Raw genomic sequence first — 22,000 nt, forward strand, 5'->3', positions numbered from 1 at the left:
CTACACTTCCCGATGTTTTGCGCATTTTAGCTGCTTGATATTTCTGAATGATGACCAAAAACTGTTATCAAATATGTTGGAATGTGGCTTAGTCCGGAAAGTACGGTAAATATTTAGTGTTACTCTTCAAACTGTGTGTAATGTTACAGTTGCCAAAAATATGAAATATTAGAGATGTCCGATATATCGAACTGCCGAGATTATCGGCCGATGAATGCTTTAAAATGTAATATCGGAAATGATCGGTATCGGTTTCAAAATGATCGGTATCGGTTTCAAAAAGTAAAATGTATGACTTTTTAAAATGCCGCTGTGTACACGGACGTAGGGAGAAGTACAGAGCGCCAATAAACCTTAAAGGCACTGCCTTTGCGTGCCGGCCCAGTCACATACTATCTACGGCTTATCACACACACAAGTGAATGCCATGCATACTTGGTCAACAGCCATACAGGTCACATTGAAGGTGGCCGTATAAACAACTTTAACACTGTTACAAATATGCGCCACACTGTGAACCCACGACAGACAAACACATTTCGGGAGAACATCCACACCGTAACACAACATAAACACAACAGAACAAATACCCAGAACCCCTTGCAGCACTAACTCTTCCGGGACGCTACAATATACACCCCCCCCCTCCTGCTATCCCCTTACCAAAACCCCGCCCACCTCAACCTCCTCCCCTCTCCCTGAGAGAGCATGTCCCAAATTCCAAGCTGCTGTTTTGAGGCATGTTAAAAAAAAAATGCACTTTGTGACTTCAATAATAAATATGGCAGTGCCATGTTGGCATTTTTTTCCATAACTTGAGTTGATTTATTTTGGAAAACCTTGTTACATTGTTTAATGCATCCAGCGGGGCATCACAACAAAATTAGGCATAATAATGTGTTAACTGTATATATCGGTATCGGTTGATATCGGAATCGGTAATTAAGAGTTGGTCAATATCGGAATATCGGATATCGGCAAAAAAGCCATTATCGGACATCTGTATTAAATATACTTGTTTAATAAAACCACTGCCTTGTTTCAATGAATATTTAGGCCTATTACGCTACTGTATTGTGATGTTAGTCATTAGGGTGGTGTTTTCTGAGGTGGTACTTGGTGAAAAAAGTTTGAGAACCACTGGATTAAGGGATCATACGGAGGAAGGCGAAAGTATGCGTTCGCACATTTCATGTATTAGTTGTGTACATATCCGTCAGTTTGTTCAATTCATCAAGAAATCGGACGAAGGACGCGGTTCTAGTTAAACAAGGCACTTATTCTTACGTTGTTTTACTACTTTACATTCAAGCTATCTTAGCATTTCCGTGCTACATCTGCATTTTAGAACCGTCCATATCACTTTATTTAACATACATAAACAATATTGTCAATTCTGAATCCTTCACTCCCCAATGGATTATTTCCCACACCTCTGAAGGCTGATGTGTCAGTTTTAACACGACAAAGCGAGAGAAAGTGAGTTTCTGGGCGTTAATCTGCGGGATAACTGCACACAAACGCTGTCTCGCCTCTGTTAAGGCTGTGACACTATTTCAGAAGCCAGAAACTAGCCAGGCCAACATCCTACCTACATTACATGTCAGTGACATTTTTTGTAATAATGTTGGTTGATTACCAACTTTTCAAATCAATACAGCTTGTTTGAATCGTTCAAAGTGCAACGGTATAGACACACAACCGCAGGACATTCCAACTTTTAACTGCCAAAGGAACTTTTTAGCATTCATCCATCAATTCGTAAAGTAGAGGCTGACTCAAACTTGCCAACCGTCCCGTTTTTAGCGGGAGAATCCCGGTATTCAGCGCCTCTCCCGACAATCTCCCGGCAGAGATTTTCTCCCGAAAAACTCCCGGTATTCAGCCGGAGCTGGAGGCCACGCCCCCTCCAGCTCAATGCGGACCTGAGACTGAGTGGGGACAGCCTGTTCTCACGTCCGCTTTCCCACAATATAAACAGCTTGCCTGCCCAATGACGTCATAACATCTAGGGCTTTTAGAGAGTAGAGTGCACAACTGCGCACACAACAAGGAGACGAAGCAGAAGAACGAGGAAATTACAGACATGGCGACGCCGTCGACGAGCAAGATGAAGAAATACGCTTGCAAGTTCCAAAACGAATGGAAACAAGAATTTCAGTTCATCCAGGACAGTTCGAAGGGGAAGGGGTATGTAATTATGTTGCCTGTACATTTTGTAAAACAGACTTCTCCATTGAACACGGTGGCCGAAATGATATACTCATCATGAACGGAGAAGTTAAACAGGACAATACTGCCATCTAATGGATAGCCACCGGAACACTGAAATTCAAGTATTTCTTTTATTTATTTGTAATATATATATATATATATATATATATATATATATATATATATATATATATATATATATATATATATATATATATATATATATATATATATATATATATATATATATAGGTAGATTTCACTGAAAGTCAAGTATTTCATACATATATACATATATATATATACACATACATACACATATGTATGTATGTATGTATGTATGTATGTATGTATATACATACATACATACATACACACACATATATATATATATATATATATATATATATATATATATATATATATATATATATATATATATATATATATATATATATATACACATATATATATATACATACATACATACATATATATATATGAAATATATATGAAATAGTCGAGTTGGTGAATTCTAGCTGTAAATAACCACGCCCCCAACCATGCACCCCGCGCCCCCCGACCAAGCCCCCCACCCCTTACCCCCCACATCCCGATATTGGAGGTCTCAAGGTTGGCAAGTATGGGCTGACTGATCATCTGTCGATCGCAGGAATGACACAGACCATGTTGTGTTCTGCTTTTGTGTGGACCAGAAAACCCAACTATATCAGCCAAAAAAGATTATTCAGCTTTTTAAAGGGGGCCTATGATGATTTTAATCTAATTAAGTCACTCCCAAACTTGTGGTACGCAGGCTCCATCTAGTGGTACGTGAAATAATCACTCGGTTGAAGTACAGTGTTTTATCTCGCCATATTCAAACACAGTGTTAGTGTTCAAACTGTGCGTACTGTTACGGTTGGAGATGTCCGATAATGGCTTGTTTGATATCTGATATTCTGATATGGCTATGTTTGATATCTGATATTCCGATATTGTCCAACTCTTAATTACCGATACCGATATCAACCGATACCGATATATACAGTCGTGGATTTAACACATTATTATGCCTAATTTTGTTGTGATGCCCCGCTGGATGCATTAAACAATGTAACAAGGTTTTCCAAAATAAATCAACTCAAGTTATGGAAAAAAATGCCAACATGACACTGCCATATTTATTATTGAAGTCACAAAGTGCATTATTTTTTTTAACATGCCTCAAAACAGCAGCTTGGAATTTGGGACATGCTCTCCCTGAGAGAGCATGAGGAGGTTGAGGTGGGCGTGGTTGAGGCGTGAGGGGGGGGGGGGGGGGTTTAGGGGGTAGCGGGGGTGTATATTGTAGCGTCCCGGAAGAGTTAGTGCTGCAAGGGGTTCTGGGTATTTGTTCTGTTGTGTTTATGTTGTTTTACGGTGCGGATGTTCTCCCGAAATGTGTTTGTCATTCTTGTTTGGTGTGGGTTCACAGTGTGGTGCATATTTGTAACAGTGTTAAAGTTGTTTATATGGCCACCCTCAGTGTGACCTGTATGGCTATTGACCAAGTATGCCTTGCATTCACTAGATTCACCGTAGATATTATGTGACTGGGCCGGCACGCAAAGGCAGTGCCTTTAAGGTTTATTGGCGCTCTATATGTACTTCTCCATACGTCCGTGTACACAGCGGCGTTTTAAAAAGTCATACATTTTACTTTTTGAAACAGATACCGATAATTTTGAAACAGATACCGATAACTTCCGATGTTACATTTTAAAGCATTAATCGGCCGATAATATCAGCAGTCCGATATTATCGGACATCTCTAGTTACAGTGGCCAAAAATATTGAAATATACTTGTTAAATAAAACCTCTGCCTTCTTTTTAATGAATACTTAGGCCTACTACTGTACTGTATTTTCACGTTGGTTCAATAGGGCGCTACTTCGTGAAAACATTTTGAGAACCACTGGTCCAGAGATTATGTATTGGATATGCTCTGGTGCAAATTATGCTTCGGACTCACTTTTTTTTGAGTCCGTCTGTAGTAAGATGTTCGATTCTGGAGGTGTTCCAAGCATGCAAATGAAACCACGCCCCACCCTTTCCAAGTAGTATCATAATTGATTTTTTGAAAAATGTCTACTGTTTAAAATACAGTATATACCTTAAAGCTGTCACCGCTATTTATTTCCAAACACGGCTGAAAATAAACTTCGTAAACACGACATAGATTCACCCGGTCACAACATCAGGACACAACATTGCACACACTCCGATCAATTCAGACTCAAGAAAAAAGCTGATTTTCTCTGCATGTGACTGTAATGCATATGCCAAGATTAGATGAAAATAATTAGGGGTTAAAAAAAAATAGATTTTTGAATAATCGCGATTCTTACTTGTAACGATTTTTAATCGATTAAAAACAAAACAAAAATCGATTATTACATGATTATTAAAAGTGACTTCGGAGCATAATTTACAAATTTTTTTAACTCTGTCCTGGGTAATCCTATTATTGATGTACAGTACATGCCCATATTTGCTGTACTGATTTACTTTAGAAAAGAGAAGTTCTGGATACTTTTCTTGTTGCCTTATTTGTATAGGACTTTATTAAATGTTTGGGTAGAATTTTATTAAACAAAACAAGTTTTCTTTTAAGTAATATAGAAATTGATCAGAGCTGTTTATTTACTTCATGGAGGAATGCAATTAATCAGGGAACTGGCACCCAATGTTATTAAAACGTATTGATTTTGAAGTGATAATCATTTTGAATCGAGAATAGCATTTTTACCCCACAAATCGAATTGAATCGACCTGTGAAGATTCACAGCCCTAAAAGTAATACTTTAGCCTAGCTTTTTTTGTGTCCACCTGTGGGTGAGAGCTTGACTTGATGTACATTATAAGTACATCCACCTCGCTGTGACATCACAATGTAGCCAGACTTCAAATCTCGCGAAAAGAGGAATCCAAAACTGCGTGCAGACTCACGGTAAAATACATGAACCTCATGATTTGATACTTTGGCCTTGTTTAATCCAGCATGATACAACATTTATAAGTCAGAAAAGACTAAATTCACCATGTGTCCCCTTTAAGACCGTGGCACCCAAAGACGTAAAACCACTACTCACTTAATAAGCTCGGCAGACGGCGGCAAATAACTGCAACAGTTGCAGAAATCTCGACATTGTTAAGTGTTAAGTATGCTCTTCACATCCTATCCTCCTGTCTGATCTCCTTGCAGCGGTCTATCCACCTTGACTGTAAACAGACTCGATTATATTCATGGCTCCAACATCCCAGGGGTAAATTCAGAGTCTGTACTCAGAAATCTCGGCAGTCACTCCCTCGCTCTCAGGACATGTCGACCCCGACCGTCCGCATCAATTGCGACTGTCTGCATTGACATAAGCATCTGTCACCCTCTATTAACCTAAAGAAATGAGTTCTACTGTACGTATTAGACTAGTGCACACACCCATCCATCAGTTACCATAAAGCTTATCTTGCGATGGGTGGCTGGAAGGTGGAGCTTGTACTAGTTGACAGAGGACAAGAGGCGGGGTTACAAGCTGGACAGATCACCGGTCAATCGAGAGGATCACTGACACTTCCTGTATAACCTCTGTAGTACACGTGCATACATGAATAACAAATATACTGTATATCAGCAGACTATGGTTTTGTACATACAACGATGAAGACCTGGAACAGGGGGGTTATTTGTGTGTATGTATTTAACATTTTTTGTTGGTTATCATACATTTATTTTTGGCAACTGAAATGCTTGAATGTCCAGGATGATTGGAGTGTGTGGATGTTGGAACGGTTCAAATCAGTTGAGAAATGTGGGATGTGGAGAGGTTTGTATATTGCCCCTTCATTTTCAAGGTTCATTCCTGGGTAACCCGGGTAATCAGGAAATTTTCGGAACAGGGAAACATGCTGACTTGAATGTCCAGAGTGAGTGGAGTGTGTGGATGGTGGAACGGATGAGAAATGTGGGATATGCAGTACATTGTATATTTCCCATTTTAGGAAAGGGAAAACATGTTTTGCGTTCGATATATCGGAAAAGTAGTGTGTGTGTGTGTGTGTGTGTGTGTGTGTGTGTGTGTGTGTGTGTGTGTGGATGGTTGAAAGTCCTGGGCATGACGTTAAAGTGCATCCGGCAGTGGAGGCTCCCCTATGGGGTTTTGGGGCACTAGGAGGTTAACCCATTTACTACTGTTACCCCAGGTGGCCCTTGGCAAAGGCCTAGTACCGGACTGCCCCCCAGCCAGGGATACAGTGAAGACCTCAACGGCGGAGCAGGTGGAAGACGGTAGATTTAAGAACTACCACAACGGCTGCAATGACGGAAGAAGGCTGCAGCAGAAAAGGGTCCCCAGTCGTCTTGGACTCCATGCCACTGGACCCTGACCCGATTCTGTCAAGGATCGTGTGGTGACTGTCTGTGCACCAGTCTCCCCACGTTAAACAAAGTCACGCACAGGTATCCTCTATAAAAGGGATACACCCCTACCAGGAGGATCGTCATACTCGTTCGAGTGACAGCTGATGATGTATGGTTGAAAGGTCGGAATCGGTTAAAAAATGGCGCAAAATTTCGAGCATTTTCACCATTGTAGGGCTATGAATATGAACTTCGGGAAAACCGGGAATTAAAAAAAATATAAATAATACCACAATTGTCCTATATGATATAAAAACGGTTGAAAAATGTTGACGTAGTAACAGTTTGAATTTGAATTTCGGTATTCCTGGACTTTAGAGAAAAACGGGAATTTGTACAAAAAAAAAAGATAACTTTTGTTGTCCCAACTAAAAGGAATGTTGTGAAGGAGGAATGGTCAAAAACTGTTGAAAAATGTGGACTGTGAAAACTTTCCAGGAAGAGGTGAAAATATGGCTTCGGACAACCGGGATTTCTGGGAATTCCTGGAATTTTTTAGAACTTGGAAAATAGTAGTTTGATGGTCCAGGGTGAGTGGAGTGTGTGGATGTTGGAACGGTTCGAACCGGTTGAGAAATGTGGGATATAGAGAGCTTTGTATATTGCCCCTTCATTTCCAAGGGGGGTAAATTCCTGGTTATCCCGGTTAATCAGGACATTTTCGGAACAGGGAAACATGCGGACTTGAATGTCCAGGGTGAGTGGAGTGTGTGGATGGTGGAACGGTTCGAATAGCATGAAAAATGTGGGATATGCAGTACCATACCATACCAACTTTATTTATAAAGCCCTTTAAAAACAAGCACAGTTGAAGAACAAAGGGCTGTACACCACAAAGAAATAAAGGCAAAGGACAGACTAAAAAATAAAATTTAAAACAGAAGTAAAATACACAGTAAAAAAGCAAATACAAAATTACCCTAAGAACACTTTGTTAAATAAAAAGCAGTTAAAAGTTAAAAACAGTTAAAAAAAGTTAAAAGTTAAAAACAGTTTAAAGTCTCATGCTGGGTTAAAAGCCAGTGAATAAAAATAGGTTTTAAGAAGGTACATTGTATATTTCCCATTCATTAACAATGAGGAGAAAATTCCTGCAAATTCTGGGAAAACCAAGAATTTGGGGAAAGGGAAAACATGTTCCGCGTTCGATAAGTCGGAATCGGTTAAAAAATGGGGCAACATTTTGAGCATTTTCACCGTTGTAGGACTATTAATATGAAATTCGGAAAAAATGGGAATTTTTAAAAATATAAATAATACCACAATTTTCCTACATGATATAAATGGGTTGGTGTTGGAATTTTTCAAAACGGTTGATAAATGTTGACGTAGTAACAGTTTGAATTAGAATTTCGGAATTCCTGGAATTTCGAGAAAACCGGGAATTTGTACAAAAAAAAAAGATAACTTTTATTGTCCCAACTAAAAGGAATGTTGTGAAGGCGGAATGGTCAAAAACTTTTGAAAAATGTGGACTGTGAAAACTTTCCAGGAAGAGGTGAAAATAGGGCTTCGGAAAACCGGGAATTCTGGGAATGTAACTTTATTGTTCATAATGGAGAATGTTATTGTAACATAGAGCAAAAAAATTACACCAATGAGGTATTAATGATGTGAAAATGACAATTTCACTGAAATGTTAGAAGACGTACACACACTCAGGCAATATGGATTATGTTTAGGGCTGTGAATCTTTGGGCGCCACACGATTTGATTTGAATTGATTTTCGATTCAAAACCAATCTCCATTTAAAATCAATACTTTTAATTAAAATTGAGTGCCAGTTCTATGATTAACTGTAATCTACATTAACAGAGGCGTCTAAAACTGCGTGCAAGCTCACACTAAAATGCACCACCCTTATAATTGGCCGCTTTGATGTTGTTCAACGCGAGTATCCAACATTGTAACAACATTTATGAGTCGAAAACGACAAAATTCACATTTTCAATACCATTGATGTGTCTAAATCCTACACTTTATTACAAATGTTCTGGTGACAAACATGCAAGTTTTGTTGAGCGGTTCATCAGACATCTGCTAAGCTCATCATGAAAGGTTTATTCCCTCGCATTGTCGTGCCAAGATCTGGCAGGCGCCATGAAACCTTCCACTCAGTCACCAAGGTTAGGTGAATGACAACACGGTGTAACCGAGACGCAAGAGGACGGATGAGAGCGAGACGCCGAGAGAGCTCAGTCACGTCCGTGTGAAGACAGACACCTTTCCTTCCTAAACTACCAATTTTGTGTACCTTTTTTTCCCCCTAAATTCCTGTCCATTTTGTATGTTGTGGCGAACACTGAAGTCACGAACAGGACTGGCTGTGTTTTATTGTCAGGGACGCCATTATTCTGCTTGTATACAAACAATATTACCGTATTGTTCGGAGTATAAATCGCTCCGGAGTATAAGTCGCACCGGCCGAAAATGCATAATAAAGAAGTGAAAAAACATATACAAGTCGCACTGGAGTATAAATCGCATTTTTTGGGGGAAATGTATTTGATAAAACCCAACACCAAGAATAGACATTTGAAAGGCAATTCAAAATAAATAAAGAATAGTGAACAACAGGCTGAATAAGTGTACGTTATATGAGGCATAAATAACCAACTGAGAACGTGCCTGGTATGTTAAAGGCCTACTGAAACCCACTACTACCGACCACGCAGTCTGATAGTTTATATATCAATGATGAAATCTTAACATTGCAACACATGCCAATACGGTCGGGTTAACTTATAAAGTGCAATTTTAAATTTCCCGCGAAATATCCTGCTGATTAAGCTATTAAGCCGTCTGTTTTCATCGCAAAATTCCACAGTATTCTGGACATCTGTGTTGGTGAATCTTTTGCAATTTGTTTAATGAACAATGGAGACAGCAAAGAAGAAAGCTGTAGGTGGGAAGCGGTGTATTAGCGGCCGGCTGCAGCAACACAAACACGTAGTCGGTGTTTCATTGTTTACATTCCCGAAGGATGACAGTCAAGCTTTACCATTGGCCTGTGGAGAACTGGGACAACAGAGACTCTTACCAGGAGGACTTTGAGTTGGATACGCAGACGCGGTACCGTGAGTACGCAGCTGCGGCTTCCAAACATTTGATCGCTTGCCCGTACGTGCATGTCACATACGTAACTTTGGGGACTTTGGGGAAATATATGTGCTCTATGAATTTTGGAGAGGTGAACGGTACTTTGGGCTGTGGGATTGAGTGTGTTGTGCGGGTGTTTGAGTTGTATTGGCGGGTTATATGGACGGGAGGGGGGAGGTGTTTGTTATGTGGGATTAATTTGTGGCATATTAAATATAAGCCTGGTTGTGTTGTGGCTAATAGAGTATATATATGTCTTGTGTTTATTTACTGTTTTAGTCATTCCCAGCTGAATATGAATGATCTTTATTGTCATTGTGCATGTACAGGTACAGGTCCAACGAAATTTAGGTTGCTTCCCTAAGGTGCTTTGCATTTAAAAAAATGAAGAAACCACACAATATACAAAAACAACACAATATACACAATATGCAATATGGCCTAAGACCGCAATGTAAAAAAACCCCCCAAAAAACGAGACAGTAAAAAGTATAAAGTGACTAGTGAACTGACTAGAGAGGAGTGATGCTGGTTCCCAGTGTGCTGAGGGGGTGGGAGTCAGCATTTCCTACCTCCTATGCTGTGCAGGCATTTTATTTTGGATTAAATATGTAAATAAATATGATACATATTGTCCAGTTGGCGTGTAATCGCTGATTGCACAGTCCCGGATCGTGATTGACCGGTGGCTTCCTCATGTTGCACGTGAGGGAGTTTTTAATTTTTTTATTTTAATTTTTTTTTTTTACATTCCAGCTGCGTTTAGTGCAGTTATGGCCCGGGGGTAGAAACTGTTCTTGAGTCTATTTGTGCGGGTTCGCATGGTTCTGAAACGTCTGCCGGAAGGCAGCCGATCGAAGTGGCTGTTGCCGGGGTGGGATGGGTCCTTGAGTATGTTGGCTGCCTTCTTCAGGCAGCGGGAGTTGTACAGTTCTTCCAGGGAGGGGAGGGGGCATCCGATGATTTTTTGGGCCGACTTGACGACCCTCTGGAGAGCTTTCCTCTGTGCTGCTGTGCAGCTGCAGAACCATACGCAGATGCAGTATGTGAGGATGCTCTCCACAGAACAGCGGTAGAAGGACACCAGTAGATCCTGTCTCAGGTGGAGATTCCTGAGTACTCTCAAGAAGTAGAGCCTCTGCTGTGCCCTCTTGACGATAGCCGTGGTGTTGGTCCTCCAGGACAGGTCCTCCTCCAGGTGAACTCTCAGGAAGCGTAGGGATGAGACTCTTTCCACACAGCCCCCGTCGATGTACAGGGGCTGTATGGTAGTTTTTCTCCTCCTGCTGTCCAAGATCACTTCATGGGTCTTTAGCTGGTTCAGCTTCAGGATGTTCACCCTGCTCAACACTGCCAGCTGCTCCACCTCGTCCCGGTATGCCGTCTCGTCGACCCCAGAGATGGAGCCCACCACCGTTGTGTCATCGGCAAACTTTATGATGTGATTGCCGGGGTGGGTGGCTGTGAAGTCGCGGGTGTAGAGTGAGTAGAGCAGGGGGCTCAGCACGCAGCCCTGAGGTGAGCCGGTACTGAGGCTGAGGGCTGTGGAGGTGTGGGTACCCATCCTCACCCTCTGATGGCGGTCAGTCAGGAAGTCTTTAATCCAGAGACAGGTGGGATTGGATATTCCGAGGTCTGCTAGCTTGGTCACCAGTCTGTCAGGTAAAATGGTATTAAATGCAGAGCTGAAGTCTACAAAGAGCAGCCGTACATAGCCCCCCCCCCCCATGTGAGACATGGCGGAGTGGAGAGCCGTAGCGATGGCGTCCTCCGTAGACCTGTTGGCTCGGTAGGCAAACTGATGGGGGTCCAATGCGGGCGGTAGGGATGAGAGGATGTGGGTCCGGACCAGTTTCTCGAAACACTTCATTGTGATAGAAGTGAGTGCCACTGGCCGGTAGTCGTTCAGACAGCTGACAGTGTTTTTCTTTTTGGGGACCGGGATGATGGTGGAGGTTGTCAGGCAGGATGGGACGGTGGCCTGGGACAGGGACCGGTTGAAGATGTCGGTGAGGACACCAGCCAGCTGATCAGCGCAGTCTCTCAGCACCCGTCCGGAGACGCCGTCCGGTCCCACAGCCTTCCTCGGGTTCACGGCTTTTAGTGTGCGTCTGACCTCGTGCTCCGTCACTGAAAGGGTGAGGCTGTTGTGGTCTGTCGAGTGAGGTGTGACTCCTGACTGAGGTGTGACTGCTTCCGATGGTGTTACCTCAAAGCGGGCGTAGAAGGAGTTCAGCTCCTCTGCCAGCCGGGGGTCTCCTCTGCCGGCCCAGGTCCCACTCGCCTCTCACAGCATCTTCCCTATCTGAATCGCTTCCACTGCCCTCTAGTCCTTCACGCTCACTTTCCTCATCCACAAATCTTTCATCCTCGCTCAAATTAATGGGGAAATCGTCGCTTTCTCGGTCCGAATCGCTCTCGCTGTTGGTGGCCATGATTGTAAACAATGTGCAGATGTGAGGCGCTCCACAACCTGTGACGTCACGCTACTTCCGGTACAGGCAAGGATTTTTTTTATCAGCGACCAAAAGTTGCAAACTTTATCGTCGATGTTCTCTACTAAATCCTTTCAGCAAAAATATGGCAATATCGCGAAATGATCAAGTATGACACATAGAATGGACCTGATAACCCCGTTTAAATAAGAAAATCTCATTTCAGTAGGCCTTTAACGTAACATATGGTAAGAGTCATTCAAAAAACTATAACATATAGAACATGCTTTATGTTTACCAAACAATCTGTCACTCCTAATCGCTAAATCCGATGAAATCTTATACGCCTAGTCTCTTACGTGAATGAGCTAAATAATATTATTTGATATTTTACGGTAATGTGTTAATAATTTCACACATAAGTCGCTCCTGAGTATAAGTCGCACCCTAAACACACTATAAACTGCGACTTATAGTCCGAAAAATACGGTAGTCAGTGCTGCAGTAGTTATGGGATAGTTATTTGGGATGTGAGCCGAGGATGTCGTTGTGGCTTGTGCAGCCCTTTGAGACACTCGTGGTTTAGGGCTATGTAAGTAAACTTTGATTGACTGATTGATTGATTATGTTTTCCTTGTGTCAGTTCTCCCTATGTCTAGCATTAAAAGATTACAGTTGGTACAAAATGCGGCTGCTAGACTTTTGACAAAAACAAGAAAGTTTGATCATATTACGCCTGTACTGGCTCACCTGCACTGGCTTCCTGTGCACTTAAGATGTGACTTTAAGGTTTTACTACTTACGTATAAAATACTACACGATCTAGCTCCATCCTATCTTGCCGATTGTATTGTACCATATGTCCCGGCAAGATATCTGCGTTCAAAGAACTCCGGCTTATTAGTGATTCCCAGAGCCCAAAAAAAGTCTGCGGGCTATAGAGCGTTTTCTATTCGGGCTCCAGTACTCTGGAATGCCCTCCCGGTAACAGTTAGAGATGCTACCTCAGTAGAAGCATTTAAGTCCCATCTTAAAACTCATTTGTATATGCTAGCCTTTAAATAGACCCCCCCTTTTAGACCAGTTGATCTGCCGTTTCTTTTCTACTCTGCCCCCCTCTCCCTCGCGGAGGGAGGGGGGGGGGGGGGGTCGGCACACAGGGTCAGTGGCCACGGATGAAGCGCTGGCTGTCCAAAGTCAGGACCCGGGGTGGACCGCTCGCCTGTGCATCGGTTGGGGACATCACTGCGTTGCTGAACTGTCTCCGCTCGGGATGGTTTCCTGCTGGCCCCACTATGGACTGGACTCTCACTATTATGTTAGATCCACTATGGACTGGACTCTCACTATTATGTTGGATCCACTATGGACTGGACTCTCACAATATTATGTTAGATTCACTATAGACTGGACTCTCACAATTATATGTTAGATCCACTATGGACTGGACTCGCACTATTATGTTAGATCCACTATGGACTGGACTCTCACAATATTATGTTAGATCCACTATGGACTGGACTCTCACAATATTATGTTAGATCCACTATGGACTGGACTCTCACAATATTATGTTAGATCCACTATGGACTGGACTCTCACAATATTATGTTAGATCCACTATAGACTGGACTCTCACAATATTATGTTAGATCCACTATAGACTGGACTCCCACAATATTATGTTAGATCTACTATGGACTGGACTCTCACAATATTATGTTAGATCCACTATGGACTGGACTCTCACAATATTATGTTAGATCCACTATGGACTGGACTCTCACAATATTATGCTAGATCCACTATGGACTGGACTCTCACAATATTATGTTAGATCCACTATGGACTGGACTCTCACAATATTATGCTAGATCCACTCGACGTCCATTGCACCGGTCGCCCTGGGGGTGGGGGTTTGTCCCCACATCTGCGGTCCTCTCCAAGGTTTCTCATTGTCCCATTGGGTTGAGCCTTTCCTTGCCCTGATGTGGGATCTGAACCGAGGATGTTGTTGTGGCTTGAGCAGCCCTTTGAGACACCTGTGATTTAGGGCTATAGAGATAAACATTGATTGATTGATTATATTTTCATTGTGTGCATTTTCAACAAGTTCATTATAAAGGTAATAAAAACTGATGCAGATAAATATATAATGCTCACTAAAAAATAACCCCTCACCTCGCTGCAAATTGTCATTTGCTGTACTTATTTATAAAGTTGTATTAATAATGAGTAGTCCAATTGAATTCAATTGTTGTCTTTATACATAATATCCTCATAAAATACATGTTCTTCCACCAAAAGTTAAGCTATTATCAAAATATAGTCCATAAATGTCCTGCTGAATGTTTATTTTTTTGGTATGTTGTGAATTGTACATTTATCATTAGTTAAACAGAATACAATGGCACATCGGTTTTCGTACACACCACTTTTTTTCTAACATATTCGTAAGCCGTCTCAGTTATCGTTTGACTAAACATTGCAGGTGACAAACTAGTCAGTTTGCCCGTGGAAGCGAGTACCCAAACAAAGAATCCAATGTATTGCCGACTCAGTCACTCTGCTTTTTTTCTTATTGAGTGTAACCAAAAAATAACCCACCATGGGGCCCAATAAAGTCGCGAGTGACAGCACTAAGGTGAGAAACACTAGTGAATACACGGAATGACTCAATGGTGGCCACAAAGGTGGCATCTACCGTGTTTTCCGGACTAAAAGCCGCTACTTTTCCCCAAGTTTTGAAACCTGCGGCTTATACAAAAGGTGTGACTAATCTATGGATTTTTCCTTTTCACTAACGGCTAAATTACGGAATGGATTGAGCAAAGAAATCAAACAATGTACTAATATAATCTAGTTGAAGAAACTGTTTGAACTGAAAGTGTTTACAATGTACAAGGAAGGAGAATCCTGTTAAACATTTTGAACTTTGTTAAAATAGGAGAAAATATTAATTTCATAAAGGATGAATAAAGACATCAATGACCTTTCTGTTTTGTTTCATCTTCCGTTTTACTGCCGTGTTAAAGGCACTGTTGGTGATTGGGTATAAAAACAGCTTCCATGAAATGCTCAGTCATTCACAAACAAGGATGCGGCGAGGGTCACCACTTCGTCAACAAATGCGTTAGCAAATTTTCGAACAGTTTAAGAACAACATTTCTCAACGAGCTATTGCAAGGAATTTAGGGATTTCACCATCTACCATCCGTAATATAATCAAAAGTTTAAGAGAATCTGGAGAACTCACTGCACGTAAGCGGCTAAGCTTGTGACCTTCGATCCCTCAGGCGGTACCGCATCAAAAAGCGACATCAGTGTGTAAAGGATATCACCACATGGGCTCAGGAACACTTCAGAAAACCACTGTCAGTAACTACAGTTTGTCGCTACATCGTAAGTGCAAGTTAAAACTCTACTTTGAAAAGCCAAAGCCATTTATCAACAACACCCAGAATCGCCGCCGGCTTTGCTGTGCCCGAGCTCATCTAAGATGGACTGATACAGAATGGAAAAGTGTTCTGTGGTCTGACGAGTCCACATTTAAAATTGTTTTTAGAAACTGTGGACGTCGTGTCCTCCGTACCAAAGAGGAAAATAACCATCCGGATTGTTATAGGCGCAAAGTTGAAAAGACAGCATCTGTGATGGTATGAGGGTGTATTAGTGCCCAAGACATGGGTAACTTACACATCTGTGAAGGCACCATTAATGCTGAAAGGTACATACAGGTTTTGGAGCAACATATGTTCCCATCCAAGCACCGTTATCATGGACGCCCCTGCTTATTTCAGCAAGACAATGCCAAACCACGTGTTACAACAGCGTGGCTTCATAGTAAAAGAGTGCGGGTACTAGACTGGCCTGCCTGTAGTCCAGACCTGTCTCCCATTGAAAATGTGTGGCGTAATATGAAGCCTAAAATACCACAACGGAGACCCCCGGACTGTTGAACAACTTAAGCTGTACATCAAGCAAGAATGGGAAATAATTCCATCTGAAAAGCTTCAAAAATTGGTCTCCTCAGTTCCCAAACGTTTACGGAGTGTTGTTAAAAGGAAAGGCCATGTAACACTCAAAAAACACATTCGTCAAGAAGTTTTTATAGTATAGGATATATGTTAGTGATACATAGTCAATGTGAAAAAACAAACTTCATTAAAAACAATATTAAATGACATCAAAACACATCAATTGAATCTGTTTTAATCATCCCCAGAGTTTTCTAGCAGCTATGAAAATATAAAAGGATGTTGCTGAATAGACGCTGTGTCTAATATTTGAAAAGGTATCATAAGACCATATTATATATATATATATATATATATATATATATATATATATATATATATATATATATATATATATATATATATATATATTCAGATGGTGTAGATAGTAGATACAAATGCTAGTATTGTTAAAACCAAGGTTCTAACAAAGTGACAGTGACTTGTGTCAAGATAAAAGCTCCACACACTCAGTTTCATGTTTACATTCAAACTGTGATATCATCCATCAAAGGACACATGGGGAGCCACACTGAATACACAAGAGCTGTACAGCCTGTCGGGTAAACCGGGAATCCCCAAAGGGGTATCGGGGCTGTCGATAGGCTACGGCCTCTCTTCGGAAGCCAGGCCGTGAGACCAGCCATCAATCAGGTCCACTTGCACTACATCATACTAAGAGCGAGAGAGAGAAAGAGGGGAACAAAAGCAGGATGATGAATGTTCTCACCGTGTGGTCAACCTCGCTCTGCCTCTTACTGAGTTTTCGATATATATGTGCTTTAAAAAACGGAAAAATATGCATTTGACATACACTATATTGCCAAAAGTATATGGCCACCTGCCTTGACTCACATATGAACTTAAAGTGCCATTCCATTTCTTACCCATAGGATTCAATATGATGTTGGTTCACCTTTTGCAGCTATTAGAGCTTCAACTCTTCTGGGAAGGCTGTCCACAAGGTTGGGGAGTGTGTATATAGGAATTTTCCACCATTCTTCCAAAAGCGCATTGGTGAGGTCACACACTGATGTTGGTCGAGAAGGCCTGGCTCTCAGTCTCCGTTGTAATTCATCCAAAATGTGTTCTATCTGGACCAGGTCAGGACTCTGTGCAGGCTAGTCAAGTTCATCCACACCAGACTCTGTCATCCATGTCTTTTTGGACCTTGCTTTGTGCTCTGGTGCACAGTCATGTCGGAAGAGGAAGGGGCCCGCTCCAAACTGTTCCCACAAGGTTGGGAGCATGCAATTGTCCAAAATGTTTTGTTATCCAGGAGCATTCAAAATGTATTTCACTGGAACTGAGGGGCCAATCCCAACTCCTGAAAAACAACCCCACACCATAATTCCGCCTCCACCAAATTTCACACTCAGCACAATGCAGTCGGAAATGTAGCGTTCTCCTGGCAACCTCCAAACCCAGACTTGTTCATCAGATTTCCACATGGAAAAGCGTGATTCATCACTCCAGAGAACACGTCTCCACTGCTCTAGAGTCCAGTGGCGACGTGCTTTACACCACTGCATCCCACGCTTTGCATTGGACTTGGTGATGTATGGTTTAGATGCAGCTGCACGGCCATGGAAACCCATGCCATGAGGCTCTCTGCGTACTGTACGTGGGCTAATTGGAAGATCACATGAAGTTTGGAGCTCTGTAGCAACTGACTGTGCAAAAAGTCTTTGCACTATGCGCTTCAGCATCCGCTGACCCCTCTCTTGTCAGTTTACGTTGCCTACCACTTGGTGGCTGAGTTGCTGTTGTTCCCAAACTCTTTCATGTTCTTATAATAAAGCGCGACAGTTGACTTTGGAATATTTAGGAGCGAGGTAACTGGAGTTTGAACTTGTAGCAGAGGTGGCATCCTATGACAGTTCCACGCTGGAAATCACTGAGAGCGGCCCATTCTTTCACAAATGTTTGTAGAAACAGTCTCCATGCCTAAGTGCTTGATTTTATACACATGTGACCGGGCCAAGTGATTAGGACACCTGATTCTGATCATTTGGATGGGGGGCCAAATACTTTTGGAAATATAGTGTATATAATTTCTAAGCACACACAGACAGCCATGCTCTTACAGGAAATGTGGTTTGTACTGTAATTAGTATGTTGACATATTTAATAGGACTGTCAAAATTCACACATGCAATTAATCACAAAAAAAATGATCGCATTAATCATGTATTAAATCAGATTTATTACGTATTTTATTTTGACCGCACATGCTCTTTTACCTGAAATGTAATCAACTGATCTGGTCAATGCATCAGTGCAAAGTTGAGGGAGGAGACGGGTGGCAAATTTTGCTCCAAAAAAAAAAAAAAACCCAGACAGGACTTTAGACAAATAAAACATCCAAAAAAATGTTTTTGACATTCTTATAAATCAATTTCATCTGCGTCCAAAAATTAAAAAAAATATGCAAAGGTGTAATACCGTTTGGTTGATCATGATGCGATGAATCAGATTTTTATTTATTTATTATTTGTTCGACAGCACTGCTTAAAATAATTTACGTCTGCTACAATTAGATTAGAAAAAAGCTTTGATTCATATTCTGTTGCTTCAAATAATTGTTACATGAGTGTAACTAATACAAATTGATCAAATGCTGACTGCACAAAGTACCTGGAACTTTGACTATCCAGACATAGTTTCCGCACATCCGCTGCAAAAGAGCGCACATGAGAGCGGTGGCGCGCGGGTGCTGTGATCCATTTGTCAGGGAACATCCTAGAGTTTATATTTTAAATTTTTTATTAGCGCACACATGTTAAAAGTGCTATTTAAATGTTGATGAGCATTTATTAGAAAAAAAAGAACGAAGAATATGGCAAGCAGAAAATGATTGTTCATCTCAAACATTTTCCCTTAGATAAGCATTGAGGTTATGAAGTGTGTTTTATCAGATTACTCGATTAATCGAACAAACTAATCGATAGATTACTCGATTACTAAAATAATCGATAGCTGCAGCCCTGAATGACTTCACTCTGTGTGTAGTGAATCTATATTAACAGGGGTAACAAACTAATTTGCATTGGGGGCCACATCACAGTTATGGCTGCATTTAGAGGGCCGATTGTAACCATTAATTAATATGGATTTTAATCTATAATCGCTTCATGATATTATTACACAATTTCCTATGCATTATATTAGTAACGTTTTTTTTTTTTTTCTTTAACATTCAAATTGATGTATAACTTGCTTTGAAATCATAAGACAGTATTTTTACAAAAAACATTTTTTGTAATATTGTATACAATAATATATTTGTTGCATAATCTGATTATATTAAAGTAAAAAAAAAAAAGTGATTTAATGCAGTAGTTTGTCTGTCAAAATATAAATAATTAATACATGTAGTAAAATATAAATAAATACTTAATTGACACATTATGATTATTATTAATATTTTGAGTATTATTATTATTATTATTATGTGATTTTAGTTTGACACCGGTACTATAAGATTCAACTTTTAAAAAATATATAATTTACTGAAACAAATTGGACAGTAAGTTATTCTAATGCAGTGATTCTGTGGTATGCGTACCACTAGTGGTACGTGTGCTCCATCTAGTGGAACGCCAAATAAATATTGGTTAAAGTACAGTGTTTTATATATATTCAAACACAGTGTTACTGTTCAAGCTGTGTGTAATGCTACAGTGGACAAAAATAATAAATACACTTGTTAAATAAATAAAAATGACTTGCTTTTAACAAATACTTAAGCCTATAATGCTACTGTATTTTAATGTGGGTGTTTACGGTAGCACTTTAGTATTTTCTGAGGTGGGGGAAAAAGTTTGAGAACCACTGTTCTGAGTTGCAATTAGAGATGTCCGATAATGGCTTTTTTGCCGATATCCGATATTCTGAGCGGGGTGTATATTGTAGCGTCCTGGAAGAGTTAGTGCTGCAAGGGGTTCTGGGTATTTGTTCTGTTGTGTTTATATTGTGCTACGGTGCGGATGTTCTCCCGAAATGTGTTTGTCATTCTTGTTTGGTGTGGGTTCACAGTGTGGCGCATATTTGTAACAGAGTTAAAGTTGTTTATACGCCACCCTCAGTGTGACCTGTATGGCTGTTGACCAAGTATGCCTTGCATTCACTTGTGTGTGTGAAAAGCCGTAGATATTATGTGATTGGGCCGGCACGCAAAGGCAGTGCCTTTAAGGTTTATTAGCGCTCTGTACTTCTCCCTACGTCCGTGTACCACTCCATACAGCGGCGTTTTAAAAAGTCATAAATTTTACTTTTTGAAACCGATACCGTTAATTTCCGATATGACATTTTAAAGTATTTATCGGCCGATAATATCGGCAGTCCGATATTATCGGACATCTCTAGTTGCAATATTGTCATATAGCCTTCAATACTCATCAAACGGGTCAAGGTTGGTGTAACATGAAAAGTATCTCTGATTCTTCCTTAATGGTCCTTTTGAAGCTCCCTCATTATGCAGCAGAATGAATATATTATAGAAATGTTCTGCTGTGGTAGAAGTGAATGGGATTGGTGGACCATTAAAAGCTTCACTCTGAAGTGGATTTTTTTTTTTTTTTTTTTTTTTTTTTTTTTGGGCCCAGGCCACAAAGGATGTGGTGAACTCACAAGCTGCATGTTAATATGACCACAACTCAAAGTATTGTTGATGTACTGTCTGACTTTACGGACCACAAAGGGCTGCGAGGTAGGGTTCACTGGCAAGGCCGCACAAGTCGTGGGACTTTTTTTTTCCAACGAGAAGTGCGGGAAGACCTTTTTTTTGATTTACTGAGAAGCGTAATGCAGATTTTACGTGCTAAAACTTGCAGTGCAGTCCTTAGCAATAATTTGTATGCAGTTCATTAAAATAGAACTGCATATAGTACATCCCCTATTTGCAGGGGGGTTACGTTCTGAGACCACCCACCACTACCGCTAATAATTTTATGACACCATAAAAATGTCTACTTTGCACCCTTTAATAAGGCCTGCATACAGTCGCGATCAAAAGTTTACATACACTTGTAAAGAACATAATGTGATGGCTGTCGTGAGTTTCCAATGCTTTCTACAACTCTTATTTTTTTGTGATAGAGTGATTGGAGCACATACTTGTTGATCACAAAAAACATTCATGAAGTTTGGTTATTTTATGAATTTATTATGGGTCTACTGAAAATGTGACCAAATCTGCTGGGTCAAAAGTATACATACAGCAATGTTAATATTTGGTTACATGTCCCTTGGCAAGTTTCCTGCAATAAGGCACTTTTGGTAGCCATCTACAAGCTTCTGTTAAGCTTCTGGTTGAATTCTTGACCATTACTCTGGACAAAATTGGTGCAGTTCAGCTAAATTTGTTGGTTTTCTGACATGGACTTTTTTCTTCAGCATTGTCCACACGTTTAAGTCAGGACTTTGGGAAGGCCATTCTAAAACCTTCATTCTAGCCTGATTTAGTCATTCCTTTACCACTTTTGACGTGTGTTTGGGGTCATTGTCCTGTTGGAACACCCAACTGCTCCCAAGACCCAACCTCCGGGCTGATGATTTTAGGTTGTCCTGAAGAATTTGGAGGTAATCCTCCTTTTTCATTGTCCCATTTACTCTCTGTAAAGCACCAGTTCCATTGGCAACAAAAAAGGCCCATAGCATAATACTACCACCACCACGCTTGACGGTAGGAATGGTGTTCCAGGGATTAAAGGCCTAACCTTTTCTCCTCCAAACATATTGCTGGGTATTGTGGCCAAACAGCTCAATTTTTGA

General features: G+C 40.8%; 1 protein-coding gene across 1 annotated transcript in view; it reads right to left on the reverse strand.

Moving 5' to 3' along the window:
* Positions 1–22,000, reverse strand: part of ptprsa (protein tyrosine phosphatase receptor type Sa) — a 634,816-nt gene that overhangs the window by 559,184 nt on the left and 53,632 nt on the right. The window lies entirely within an intron of this gene.

This window comes from Entelurus aequoreus, linkage group LG19, assembly GCF_033978785.1.
Source record: "Entelurus aequoreus isolate RoL-2023_Sb linkage group LG19, RoL_Eaeq_v1.1, whole genome shotgun sequence".
Classification (NCBI taxonomy): Eukaryota; Metazoa; Chordata; class Actinopteri; order Syngnathiformes; family Syngnathidae; genus Entelurus; species Entelurus aequoreus.